The sequence below is a fragment of the Moschus berezovskii genome, chromosome 10 (genome assembly GCF_049115385.1).
Source record: "Moschus berezovskii isolate FMDL1 chromosome 10, NW_MosBer_1.0, whole genome shotgun sequence".
In the NCBI taxonomy this organism is placed as follows: domain Eukaryota; kingdom Metazoa; phylum Chordata; class Mammalia; order Artiodactyla; family Moschidae; genus Moschus; species Moschus berezovskii.
This window is the reverse complement of record NC_142469.1, coordinates 101,262,393-101,275,446: the sequence shown is the minus strand read 5'-3', so window position 1 is coordinate 101,275,446 and position 13,054 is coordinate 101,262,393. Positions and strand designations below refer to the sequence as shown.

General features: G+C 48.3%; 1 protein-coding gene and 1 long non-coding RNA gene across 3 annotated transcripts in view; one reads left to right on the top strand and one right to left on the bottom strand.

Moving 5' to 3' along the window:
• The window catches only part of ZDHHC14 (zDHHC palmitoyltransferase 14), a 296,791-nt gene that overhangs the window by 93,168 nt on the left and 190,569 nt on the right, over positions 1-13,054 (bottom strand). The gene's annotated exons all lie outside the window — the stretch shown is intronic.
• On the top strand, positions 1,649-3,195 carry LOC129560959 (uncharacterized). The gene is made up of 3 exons (XR_008686893.2): positions 1,649-1,769; positions 2,408-2,608; positions 2,713-3,195. It is a non-coding gene; the product is annotated as an uncharacterized LOC129560959 (long non-coding RNA).

Genomic DNA, 13,054 nt, shown 5'->3' with positions numbered 1-13,054 from the left:
AGTCTTATACAAAGGATTTAAATGTAAAAAAATAAAAAGATACAAGAACTAGAAAAACATACATAAACTTGAGATTTGGGGGTTGGGGAAACCCTTTCTAAATATATGACAAGGTAGCATACATACAGAAAAGATGTTCTGATTAAAGTTTTAAAATCTGTATGTCAAAAAACTCCACAAAATGCAAATTATAAAGTACAAACATATTTGTTTTCATATGTAACAAAGGGTAGTATCTTTAAAGAGCTCTTGCAAATGATTAGGAAAAAAGCAAATATTCCAATTAAAAAAATGGGCAAAAAGGATGAACAGGCAACACACACACACAAAGAAGGAAAAGGGGCAGCAAATACATTTAAGAAGTTCATGGTCTGCTCCTCCCAGTTTCAAATAAATGAAGTCAGAGTTTAGTTTCATTTCTTTTAATTTGTCTGCACCGTGTCTTACTGATCTTCTCTGCCTTGTGTGGGCTCTTTAGTCGAAGCATGAGAGATTTAGCTCCCTGACCAGGAATAGAACCTAGGCCCCTGGATTAGGGGTACCTAGTCTTAACCACCAAACAACCAGACAAGTACCCAGAAATTAGTTTTAAATGATAACATTTAGCATCGGTGAGAGAAAGGAGAACAGACATCTCATTAGTTTTTGTGTAAATATAAATTATCATTATCTTCTGAGGAATAAGTTGGCTACATATCTCAAAACCTTAACAACGTAATACATTTTTTGACCCAGCATTCTTAGGCATTTTGACCTAAGGGAAACTTTCAGGAATACTGACTGCATCCCTGTTTTATATTATTAAAACCTGAGAACAGCTTAAATGTCAATTAGGACATTGGTTAAGAGAATTATGACATAGGATCATACACTGGGCTACTGTATACCTATTATAGATGGAGGTGAATGGTTCATAGCACATTAAGAGGGAGGAAAAGATCTGTTTCAAACTAGTAATGCACAATGTGAGCCCATGTTTGTGTAAAAATATACTACTCAGAGAAAAAAACTAGAAAGATATATCAGATCATAACCATGGATAAACTTGATTCATAGGATGAATGAAATACATTTAAATGTATTTACGTTAAAATCTATTTTTCCTTTTGTGCTTATCAAGCTTTCCACAATCAACATATATTATTACTTTGTGAAGAAAAAGAATTTTACTTTTAAAACAGAGTTTGAAAAGAGGCATAGAATATTTGTGAAGGGGTTGAGAAGACTTTGGCTCCCTATGTGTCTTAAAATGAGATGTCAATGGACGTATGTGCTGCTTTGAAAAACAGTTATGAATTCATAAATTTATTCAGTAATTTAAAAAAGATGTCTTCTCTATCTCTTCCAAAGATGGGTAGTGAGATATTTTTTAGATTTTTTTTCCTCATTCCTGAGACTCTGTAGAAGGAGGTTATTTGACTCATCGGGGGCCATGGGTAGCTCACAGAATTTTAATTCTCCTTGATCTTCTGGCAGCCGCAGACTGCGACATGGGGCCAAGTCACAAAATTAGCTCACTTACTCAACACAGACTATCTCAGCATAACATTTATCTCACGCTACTGGGCAGAGCATTCTTTCAGCCGCCAAAATAACTGTCCAGATTTGCGCCATGAGGAAGCAAGGGGAAAACTGCTTTTTCCTGGGAGTCGAGAGACCGAGTTACATTTTCCACACCCTGCCATCACGGAGTGACTTAACTTTCCTGGGTTACTCCGGTTGGTATAGCGGGACTGGAGAGATGACCAGTGCTTCCTAACTGTTTTGAGGTACAGGGCTCACGCTCTCCAACTTTCTGATTCCACTTTGCTTTGCGCTTTTCAATATGCATGTGACTACATTTGAATGACGCTAAATAACTTGCCTGTGTTCTCCGTGAACTCATTTCTCGTATTCCTGCTTTAGTCCCACAAGCAGATGGTAAACGGGTTGAAGGCACACCATAGGTAAGCACTTAATAAATGCTTGTTCATCTGGATCACTATTAAACCAATAATCCCAATTCACCACCTTTCCACTTACCACGATTAAAATGAAATTATTCAAATCTTCTTACTCTGGGTTGTGTCCCTGAGGACGCGATGTGATTCCTTTACTAAAAATAGCAGCACCAGGAGCTCGCCCACCAATCTCTAGCATCTCACGCTCACCACGATGGGCCCACAGCAGTCCTCAAAGGCCCAAACCTCTGAGTTCTCCAGGGCCAGGTCTGAAAAATGGTCAAGGCCACGGGAAATCAGGCAAGAAGAGCTGCATCTACCTTTGCCCCTCAGATTAGCAGTAGTGACTCTGTCTGCTGTTACTGGTGCTCAAAGTGACTTTAATAAAGAAATATGCATGTGTGAGTGCTAAGTCACTTCAGTTGTGTCCGACTCTCTGTGACCCTATGGACTATGTGGCCCACCAGGTTTCTCCGTCCATGGGATTCTCCAGGCAAGAATACTGGAGTGAGTTTTCACGCCCTCCTCCAAGGGGATCTTCCTGACCCAGGGATCGAACCTGTGTCGCCTGCATGGCAGGCAGTTTCTTTACTGCTGAGCCACTGGGGAAGCCAACAAAGGGCTATTATCACCATGAAATAAAAATGTGTGAGTGGAACAGAATTCAGGTAATTTATTTATGAGTAAGCACCTTGCAGTCGATGGCAGCATAGTCTAGATTTTGACAAAAAGAAAACCAGTGATGTCATTTTTCTTTGTTTTCTTTCCATAGCTGACAACGTGACTTGCAGTGAAAGTCAACAGCTCACTGAACATCTTTTGGACAAGAAGGGGATTCAGCATCCAGTTCTAAAGATTAGCCTGTACTAGTCAGTCAATAGGGCTTCCCTCATAGCTCAGTTGGTTAAGAAACTGCCTGCAATGCAGGAGATCGGGTTTGATTCCTGGGTTGGGAAGATCTCCTGGAGAAGGGCACGGCAACCCACTCCAGTGTTCTTGCCTGGAGAATCCCATGGACAGAGGAGCCTGGTGGGCTACAGTCCATGGGGTCGCAAGAGTCAGACACGACTTAGCGACTCAACCACCACCACCACCACCAGTCAGTCAAAAATAAAATATATATTATTTTAAAAATACACATGCACCCTATGAAAGTTTCTAGAGGCCTACAATTTTCCAGCCACACAGACATATCAATGCCTCTGAATGTAATGATGGTTTTTTCCCTCCCTCTGGCAATCACGTGACTCGCTCAGGTCCCCAGCTTGGCTGGCATGAAGAGTGAGTTGGAATATGACAAGTAATGCCTTTTGCCTCTGATTATCCAAGGGAAGTCCCGCCCCCATTTCCCAATACTAAGCAGATGCCAGCCGAGACCATTGCCAAACAACAGTTTTAACTCTCAAGAATGTGATGCTTGATATATTTTTTAAATTATCTGGTCAGCAGGGTAGGAATTTCTTAATTCTTTTGTCAACTGGAAAAAAAAAAGGACAGAGAAATTCTTCGAGGTTCAGCCCAATTTCATTTTTGCAGGGGCCCTGACGGTCCCAGAGGGAAGCACAGTCTGGTCTGTTCTGCACCCTGGAGCTGGCCTGGACACTAAGGCCTCCTCCCCGGGACAGAGCTGCTCTGAAGGGCCCCTCAGGGTGACTGCACACCTGGAGCCCCTCAGCTGACCAGAGTGCCTTGTGTTTCAATTTTATTCAGGCTTCTAGAAAAGTCCCAGAATTGCAGTGCAGCCCCACAAACTGGAAGAGCCCAGAAGTTTGGCTTTCAGAGGCCCTCAGCTGCCTGTTTTTGAAACAGAGGGGGTGACGGGTGGTGAACAATCCCCCCAACCCCATTTGCTGCCCATACCAGTTCCTGCACGGCTGGACCACGGGAGCACCAGTCTGAGTCTCTGACTCCCCCAGCACTTGGTCCTGGACAGGCTGGACAGGTGGCCCCTGCCGGCTGGAGGCAGGTCCAATCCCCACTCCCATCTTTTTTTACATCTGGGGGAAAGAAATGGCCAAATTCATTCTGGATGCCCCGGTGGCGCTAGTGGTAAAGAATCCGCCTGCTAATACAGAAGACATAAGAGACTGCAGGTTCGATCCCTGTGTTGGGAAGATCCCCTGGAGGAGGGCTTGGCAACCCACTCCAGTATTCTTGCCTGGAGCATCCCATGGACAGAGGAGCCTGGCCCATAGGGTCACAAAGAGTCAGACCTGACTGAAGTGACTCAGCATTCACACAGGAACAGTGTTAATAAACGGAGCTGCCTGGGCTGTACAATTCCTCGCAGGGTGTCTGTCTGCTAGGCATCTCTCAAGAACCAGGAACTGGAAATAAGGCAAGAATACACATTCTCCCTTAATGTAGAAGAAATTACGCTGGGGGTGGGGGTGGCGAGGACACTTCCTCTCTCATCCACATGGTCAGGGCGGGGCAATGGAAGAGCCCACCACTCATGGGTGCTCTCACATCACCCAGACCTGCCCTGGCTCCTCTTCCAGCGTGGAGCTGGGGGAAGAGGCAGGTTCCTTCCCAGCCCAGCTGAGCTGGAGTAAGGTCTTTCCAGAAAGTACTCCCGGATGCTGCCATGTCGTTCTCTGCAGGTTAGGTGTTTCTCTGTCGAGGCCTTGGGTCTGCTCTCTCCTTCCCTTCCAGACTCCAGACTTATATCTGGGGCAAAGCACTCTATCCTACTCTCCTAGAAATCCCAGGGTGTGCTCCAGTACCTGGTATCTGGGAGCCACTCTGTGGGTCCCAAGATGACAGATGCTCATGTCTGAGTGGTCCAGGCATCAGCCACCTTGCCTCTCTCTCTCTCACCTCCTGGGCAGCCACCTGCCAGGAATGGAGAAGTTTCTGAGGGTCCTGGTCTTTTCCCTGACTTGAGAGGTGTGGGAGGTAGGTGGTGAGGGGACGATGGATGGGGTCCTCACTCAACGGATTCCTGGCTTATGTGTCCTCCATCCTCTGAGATCAGCATCACATCCCCCAGTGCTGTCTGAGTCTCACACGTGTGATATGCTCCATATGCACTGGTGATACTTAAGGCAGTGACACAGGACTCCCAGGTGGCACTAGCTGTAAATAACCCGCCTGCTAATGCAGGAGATGTTAAGAGATGCAGGTTCGATCCCTGGGTCGGGAAGATCCCCCTGGAGGAGGGCATGGCAACCCACTCCAGTATTCTTGCCTGGAGGCATGGACAGAGGAGCCTGGAGGGCTACAGTCCACAGAGTCACACAGAATCGGACACGACTAAAGTGACTTGGCACACAAGCACACAAAGGCAGTGGGCCTCACGCATTACTGTGTAAAAGGCTCGCCTGGGGGATGTGCTAGAAGCAGACCCCCAGGCCATAATCTCCGAGATGCTCTGATCTGTGGGCTCAGGAGGAGGCCTGGGAATCTGCATTTTAATGAGCAGTTTAGGTGAGTCACCCAGGGGATTCTGCAGACTCAGGGTGACAGACAGCAGCTCAGACTCCCCTCTCCCACCGTGTGTGATGTGCCAAGGTCAGGCAATGAGTCTAGTAAATACTGGTTGCAATGACACCAACTAGAGTTTATGTAACAACGTTTACTTTTTTTTTCTGATTATGAAAGTAATATATGCTCATCATAGAGAATCTGGAATATCAGAAATACATGAATGAAAAAAAAAGGAAAACTTAATGTAAGATAATTTTTGGAAATTTGGAATTCCCTGGCTGCCCATTGATTAGGACTCTGTGCTCTCATTGTCAAGGGCCTGGGTTCAATCCCTGGTCAGGGAACTAAGATCCCACAAGTTGCTCTAGGTGGCAAAGAAAAGAAAAAGGGGGACTTCCTTGGTGGTCCATGGTTAAGACTCTGAGCTCCCAATGCAGGGGGCCTGGGTTCAATCCCTGGTCGGAGAACAAAGATCCTGCATGCCACACAGAAAGGCCAAAAATTTTAAAACATAAAAAATAAAATAGTCTAATCCAAGGTAAAGGTAAATATCTTTTAAAAAAAAATTGTGGTCAATCCAAGTGCAAAAACTCCTGTTTATATTTCTTACCAATCATTTTTCTGTGCTTATGTACATACTAACATACACAGGACATACAACTTTATATTTTGCGTATCTTAATTTTACATTGTATTTTACATCATTTTCATAGTCATCATATATTTTTGACATTAGTTTTAATGACTTCCTTCATAACAGTCATCACAGGAGCATACAATAGTCCATTCATCCATGTTGTTACTGTTGTACATTGAAGCTCCTAATGTTTTGTTGTTTAGTCGCTTAGTCATGTCCACCTCTTTGTGACCCCACAGACTGTAGCCCGCCAGGTTCCTCTGTCCTTGGGATTTTCCAGGCAGGAGTATACTGGAGTGGGTTGCCATTTCCTTCTCCAGGGGATCTTCCCAACCCAGGGATTGAACCTGAGTTTCCTGCATTAGGTGGATTCCTTACCACTGAGCCACCGGGGAAGCCTAATTCTTTACACTGTTATAAATAACTCTACAGTGAGTATCCTCATATTTATTTTTCATGTAAGGTTTAAATTTTGCTCCCTGAAGTTCCATGAAGTGGGCTCTATTTCAATTTCCGTTCAGACTGGATTCCTTCTATCATCTTGTTATTTTGGTTCTCATATTCATCTCTAAAACATTCAACAATGAGGAAAGACACCTCCTCATGGTTGGATGGCATCACCAACTTGATGGACATGAGTTTGGGTGGACTCCGGGAGTTGGTGATGGACAGGAAGGCCTGGCATGCTGTGGTTCAAAGAGTCGGACACGAGCGACTGAACTGAAGTGAACTGAACGCTCCTTCTATGAATTCCAGGTCTTTAAAAACTTTTCTTCCAGACTCCTTTCTGGGTAAAGCTTGTATAACTGGTAGCCTGCAAAATAGTACTCACGTGTGGAGGACCTGGGGCTTGCAATGAGGGAACACAGAACAGTGAAATTAGTGACCTGAATATTAACTTGGAGAATTGAGAGGGGCTTCCCAGGTGGTGCTAGTGGTAAAGAATCCGTCTGCCAAGGCAGGAGACATAGGAGACACGGGTTCGATCCCTGGGTTGGGAAGATCCCCTGGAGAAGGACATGGCAACCCACGCCAGTATTCCTGCCCGGAAAACTCCACGGACAGAGAAGCCTGGTGGGCTACAGTCCAAGGGGTCGTAAAGAGTTGGACAGGACTGAGCACACACACTTTGAGAAATGAGAAGCCAACGTGGAAGACGACAGCACTTTTCTTCTGAGAGAAGAGAGCATCGGAGTGGGGAGGCGGCCAGCTAACGGCTCGGCACCTACGCCAAGGGCACTGCAGCTCCAGGCGGTGGCCAGGCAGCCGGGGGCCGGGCTGAACCCTGCTTGTCGCTTCTGACGGCCAAGCGTGTCCCGTGAATCACCTCTGAGATCTGCTTCTGTGATCACCATCAGCCTCTCTGGGTCCGTAATTGCCCAACTGTGCAAGTAGGTATTCAAATATTGATGAGAGAAAACCAACAGCCGTTTATCAGCCCGGAAGAGCAGTTGCTCACGGCTTTCATCTCAGGAGGGCTTTAGGGGAAGCCCCGGGAAGCTGTCACTCGCCACACTGTGTGTTCTGAGCGGCAGTGACTCTGAAGGGCTCCCTCTGCTTTCTCGCTGATGGCTGGAGGGGAACCCAGGCCCCGGAGGGCAGGGGGCTGGGCCGCCCTCGCCCTCTCCGCAGGTCACATTTCCAGATGTTTTCTCTTCCAGCCAGCTCCTCCTCGCTCCTCTCTGCGCCTTCGGCCAGGAAAGAAAAGCGAGCCTCCCGTGGGGAAGAGAAATCCCCATTCCACATGCTTTGCGCTGTTACATTGTTTTATACCCCCAAAGTTTTCTTGGTGATTTTTGCGAAATGTCAAACCAGTAACTATTATTTTGGTACTGACTTCCCTAGAACTGCCCTGTGTACCATTGAGCGGAAGAATGGAGTCGCGGGGACCTGAAAGGAGGATCCGGGCAGGAGAAAGGAAACCAGAGACACAATTCTGGGTCTTCCGTTGCTTTGGGCTGAAAGCAATCTTTCTTTAATGATGGGCTGTTGCCGTTCTTATACTAAGAATTCCTCCCTCTCACAAGCTTGCGTTCCATTTTGGCACCGAAGTTACTAGCTTTGTTTTCCTCTGGAGTTGGTAACGGCCTGGATGGGCTGCCCCTGTCACTAAACGGCCCATCTGGGGCGCTCTAGGGGGGTGGACAGCTCTGACACTGTTTCCCTCTGGCGATGCAAACTAGATGAGGTGGGAAATGAACCACAAACCTGCGCTCCTGCACACAGGCATCAGTCAAATGGGAGCCAGGGTGACGTTGACGTCATCAAGCTCAGAGTTAATCACCAGCCTGTTTCAGCAAAGGCAGTGTGCAGTTGGGGAGTGTGGGCCTCTGCTCTCCAGCGCCCTGGGCTCTGCCATTGTGGCTGTTGGGCACTAAAAGTGTGGCTCCTCTCACTGAGATGTGTAAAACACACCCTCGATTTGGAAGATTTAGGGTGAAAGTAAAATATCTCAATGCTCTCTAAATGTTGATTCCCAGTTCATATGATAATATGGTGAAGAACTGACTGAAATAGAATATATTGCTAAAATTAATCTCACCTGTTTCTTTTTATCACTTTATAAAGTGGCTACCAGAGAATTTTAAATGATACGTGTGGGCTTGCATTTGCAGCTCACAGTATAGTTCCACTGGACAGTGCTGACTCCAGTGTTCTTGCCTGGAGAATCCCAGGGACGGTGGAGCCTGGTCGGCTGCCGTCTATGGGGTCGCACAGAGTCGGACACGACTGAAGCGACTTAGCAGCAGCAGCAGCATACATTCATTGGAGGGAATTCCTTGGAGGTCCAATAGTTAAGATTCCACGCTCCCAATGTAGGGGGTGTGGGTTCGATTCCCAGTCAGACAACTAAGATCCCACAGGCTATGTGGTGTGGCAAAAAAGTGTTTTTAAAAAAATTCTTTGGAAATCAGTGAAAAATCTCTATTTATATTTATTGTTAGGTGTCAGTGGGGAGGGCATTCCCTGATGCTCTGCCCAGATCTGCACAGCAGGGCACGAGGCCTCATGCCGGGCACGGCCATCAGCTCTTCTCCTGCCTGCCAGCTCTGAGAGTCATCTGCTGTTCACGCTGTTCCCTCAGTGGCGAGGGAGTGGAATTGGGAAGTCTGCAGACGGGGATTGCCTGGCTCACAAGCGGCACCACAAACCCTTTGAAGGGTCTGGAGGCTGAAGTTCTTTTTAGAACTAAATTCACAAATAAGAACCACCGAAGTTGTCCCCCTGGAGTAAAAATCCGCTTTGATCTCATTCTTCAACCTAACACAACACTGCATATAACCACCCAACCAGGTACGTCCACCAAGCGTGAACATCAGCCCTTCAGTCAGTTCAGTCACTCAGTCATGACCGACTCTCCGCGACCCCATGAATCACAGCACGCCAGGCCTCCCTGTCCATCACCAACTCCCGGAGTTCACTCAAACTCATTTCCATCGAGTCGGTGATGCCATCCAGCCATCTCATTCTCTGTCGTCCCCTTCTCCTCCTGCTCCTGATCCCTCTCAGCATCAGACTCTTTTCCAGTGAGTCAGCTCGTCGCATGAGGTGGCCAAAGTATTGGAGTTTCAGCTTTAGCATCAGTCCTTCCAATGAACACCCAGGACTGATCTCCTTTAGAATGGACTGGTTGGATCTCCTTGCAGTCCAAGGGACTCTCAAGAGTCTTCTCCAACACCACAGTTCAAAAGCATCAATTCTTCGGCGATCAGCTTTCTTCACAGTCCAACTCTCACATCCATACATGACCACGGGAAAAACCATAGCCTTGACTAGACGGACCTTCGTTGGCACTGAGGCTCAATTTCTGTCCATTGAGATAAAGACCGTTACAGACTGGAAGATCCATGGGAGAAAAGAAACCCAACACACGGAAGCCAAGTTTCTTTCCTCTCCTATCAGAACGGCACCTGCAAACTCCAACAGCCCCATGGTTCCCTCCCAGAGCCGCTGTCCCCACCAGAGCCTCCCCCTGTTATTGCCACTTGATGGCGCCCTCGGGCTTGTCGCCCTCCAGCTGACATCATCCTTAGGGCACCTCCCTCTGCAGGTCGTGTGTGGGCTTCCCTGGTGGCTCAGCCGTAAAGAATCACCCTGTACCTATGGCTGATTCTTGTTGATATGTGACAGAAAACCACAAAATTCTGTAAAGCAATTCAGTTCAGTTCAGTTCACTCAGTCATGTCCGACTCTTAGTGACCCCATGGACTGCAGCATGCTAGGCCTCCCTGTCCATCACCAACCCCCGGAGTTTACCCAAACCCATGTCCATCGAGTCAGTGATGCCATCCAACCATCTCGTCCTCTGTCATCCCCTTCTCCTCCTGCCCTCAATCTTTCAAAGCATCAGGGTCTTTTCCAGTCAGTTCTTTGCATCAGGTGGCCAAAGTATTGGAGTATCGGCTTCAGCATCAGTTCTTCCAGTGAATATTCAGGACTGATTTCCTTTAGGATGGACTGGTTGGATCTTCTTGCAGTCCAAGGGACTCTCAAGAGTCTTCTCCTTCAATTAAATCTTTTTTTTTTTTTTTAAATAGAACCCTCCTGTCAAGGCTGGAGACATAAGACAAGTGGGCTCAATCCCTGGGTTGGGAAGATCCCCTGGAGGAGGGTATGGCAAGCCATGCCAGTATTCCTGCCTGGAGAATCCCCATGGACAGAGGAGCCTGGTGGGCTACAGTCCATGGGGTGACAGAGAATCAGACGCAGCTGATGTGACTTAGCACATACGCCCGTGTGGATCTGTACTAGGCCTCACGTGTGCAGCATTTCGTTCAACTGTTCCAATGACCTAAGAGGCAGGTTCAAGAGGACAGCCCCCCACCCCAGCCCCTAGGTTGGAGGGCTGAGCATAGATCACAGCCATGAACGGAGCCGCCAGGGTCCAGGCTGCCTCCTCCCACCTGCGGCCTTTCCACCATGTGGCCTGTCTCACGGAGCGTCCCTCTGCACCTGCGTTCCCTGCAACAGGCCCAGCCTCAGCTCCAGGCCCATCTCCGTCTGCCCCAACCTACCCTTCTGGTTACCCCCACCTCTGGCTTGCTTCAGCTGCTGCTGCTGCTAAGTTGCTTCAGTTGTGTCCGACTCTGTGCAACCCCACAGACGGCAGCCCACCAGGCTCCCCCGTCCCTGGGATTCTCCAGGCAAGAACACTGGAGTGGGTTGCCATTTCCTTCTCCAATGCACAAAAGTGAAAAGTGAAAGTGAAGTCGCTCAGTCATGTCCGACTCCTAGTGACCCCATGGACTGCAGACTACCAGGCTCCTCTGTCCATGGAATTTTCCAGGCAAGAGTACTGGAGTGGGTTGACATTGCCTTCTCCAGGCTTGCTTCAGCAGCAGAGTCCAAGCTCTGCCTCAGCTCAGCTGAGACCCGCCTGTGCCCATTCGTGGCCTGCCCGCCACCCTCTGCCAAGCCCAGGCCTCCCGTCTTTCCTGCTCAAAGCCCCAGCCCCAGGGTTCGCCCTCCACTCCTCATCCTGACTCCTAGGCTGACGGATCCGAGCTGTCCATTCGACTCTTCTTCCCTCGCTTTCCTCTACAGTCTGAGTGTCTATTCGACTCTTCCAACACATTCCTGACGTTTTTGTAAACTAAGGTAGAGTTTTTTTTTTTTTATTCCTTTCAACCCCTGCTTGTCCACCCGGGTTCCATTCTGCCTCTTGTTGAGAACGCCAGAACCCGGGAAATCGCCTGCACTAACCCCTGCCCTGAGCACGGGCTTAGCGTCCGGACGGCAGGGTAAGTCCGGGGCTCTGCCGTGTACTGGGTGAGACTTTTGGAGGTGACTCATCCTTTCCATGCCTCAGTTTCTCCAGCTGTAAAACAGGAATAACAACAGCACCTGCCTCCTCAAGGGGCTGAGAGGATGAAGTGAACATCCTCGACACAGGAAGACAGCGCTCGGCCTAACAGCATGTGCTGTCAGACCATGAGTCATTCTCATCCTTGCCTGGTTCTGTTTTCTCGCCTGTTGAAATCTGCACCGAGTGGCTGTGCCCCGCCTCCCACGGTGAGCTGTTCCCCTTTACTCTTACACACCACCCGCGCTAGCAGAGAAATGTCGTTTGGGTGCCTAGACAGCCCTTTTCAGTCCCTGCTTTCTAAAAGTGTCCCCTTTCTCCTGTTCTCTGCCCACCTCCACCCCCAGGAACATCGCCTAGGGCAAGTCTCATCCCCTTGTCTTTCGAGAGCCAGCTCGGATCGGCTTTCTCCTGACAATCCCCGCCACCCATTAACTCCTCTTCATTCCTGGTTGCCTCGAGTCTCACAGACTTAATTTCTCAGTCCAGGGTGACTCTACCTCCCAGGGGACAGTGGGCACTGTCAGGAGACAATGTTCTTGTCATGCCTGGGGCAGGGGGGTTCGAGAGGCATCTTGTGGGCAGAGGGGAGGTCGCTACTGCACAGGATGGACCCCTCCACAAAGAGTCTGCCTCACGTGGTCCCCAGCGCAACGACTGTAGACCCTGCATCATGATCACCTGCCCTTGATGACGCTCTTTTTGTTTGCTTGTTTTAAAAAGCCTTCTCAGCCCAGGAGACATGCCTCAGGAGAAATCAAATCTGCCAACACCTTGATCTGGGACTTCTAGTCTCCAGAACTGTGAAAAAAATTCATTAAAAAAAAAAGCCTTTCAGTGTTTTCAGTGAACTTCCCTGGTGGCTCAGACGGTAAAGCGTCTGCCTGCAATGTGGGAGACCCGGGTTCAATCCCTGGGTTGGGAAGATCTCCTGAGAAGGAAATGGCAACCCACTCCAATCTTGCCTGAAAAATCCCATGGACAGAGGAGCCTGGTAACAGTCCGTGGGGTCACAAAGAGTCGGTCATGACTGAAAGACTTCACTTTCACTTTTCAGTGTTTTCAGCTAGACGTCTTTTGATTCTTCCATAGTACCTAAGACAGTGCTGTGCTTAAAATAGATGAACTGATAATGATTCGTTTTCTAACTAAACAGCCAGCCAGGAATATTTTTCATTAAGTACCTGGGGTATGTCATCACAAGATAAAAAATAGTCACATAAATGTTTGAAGCATCCTGTGCCC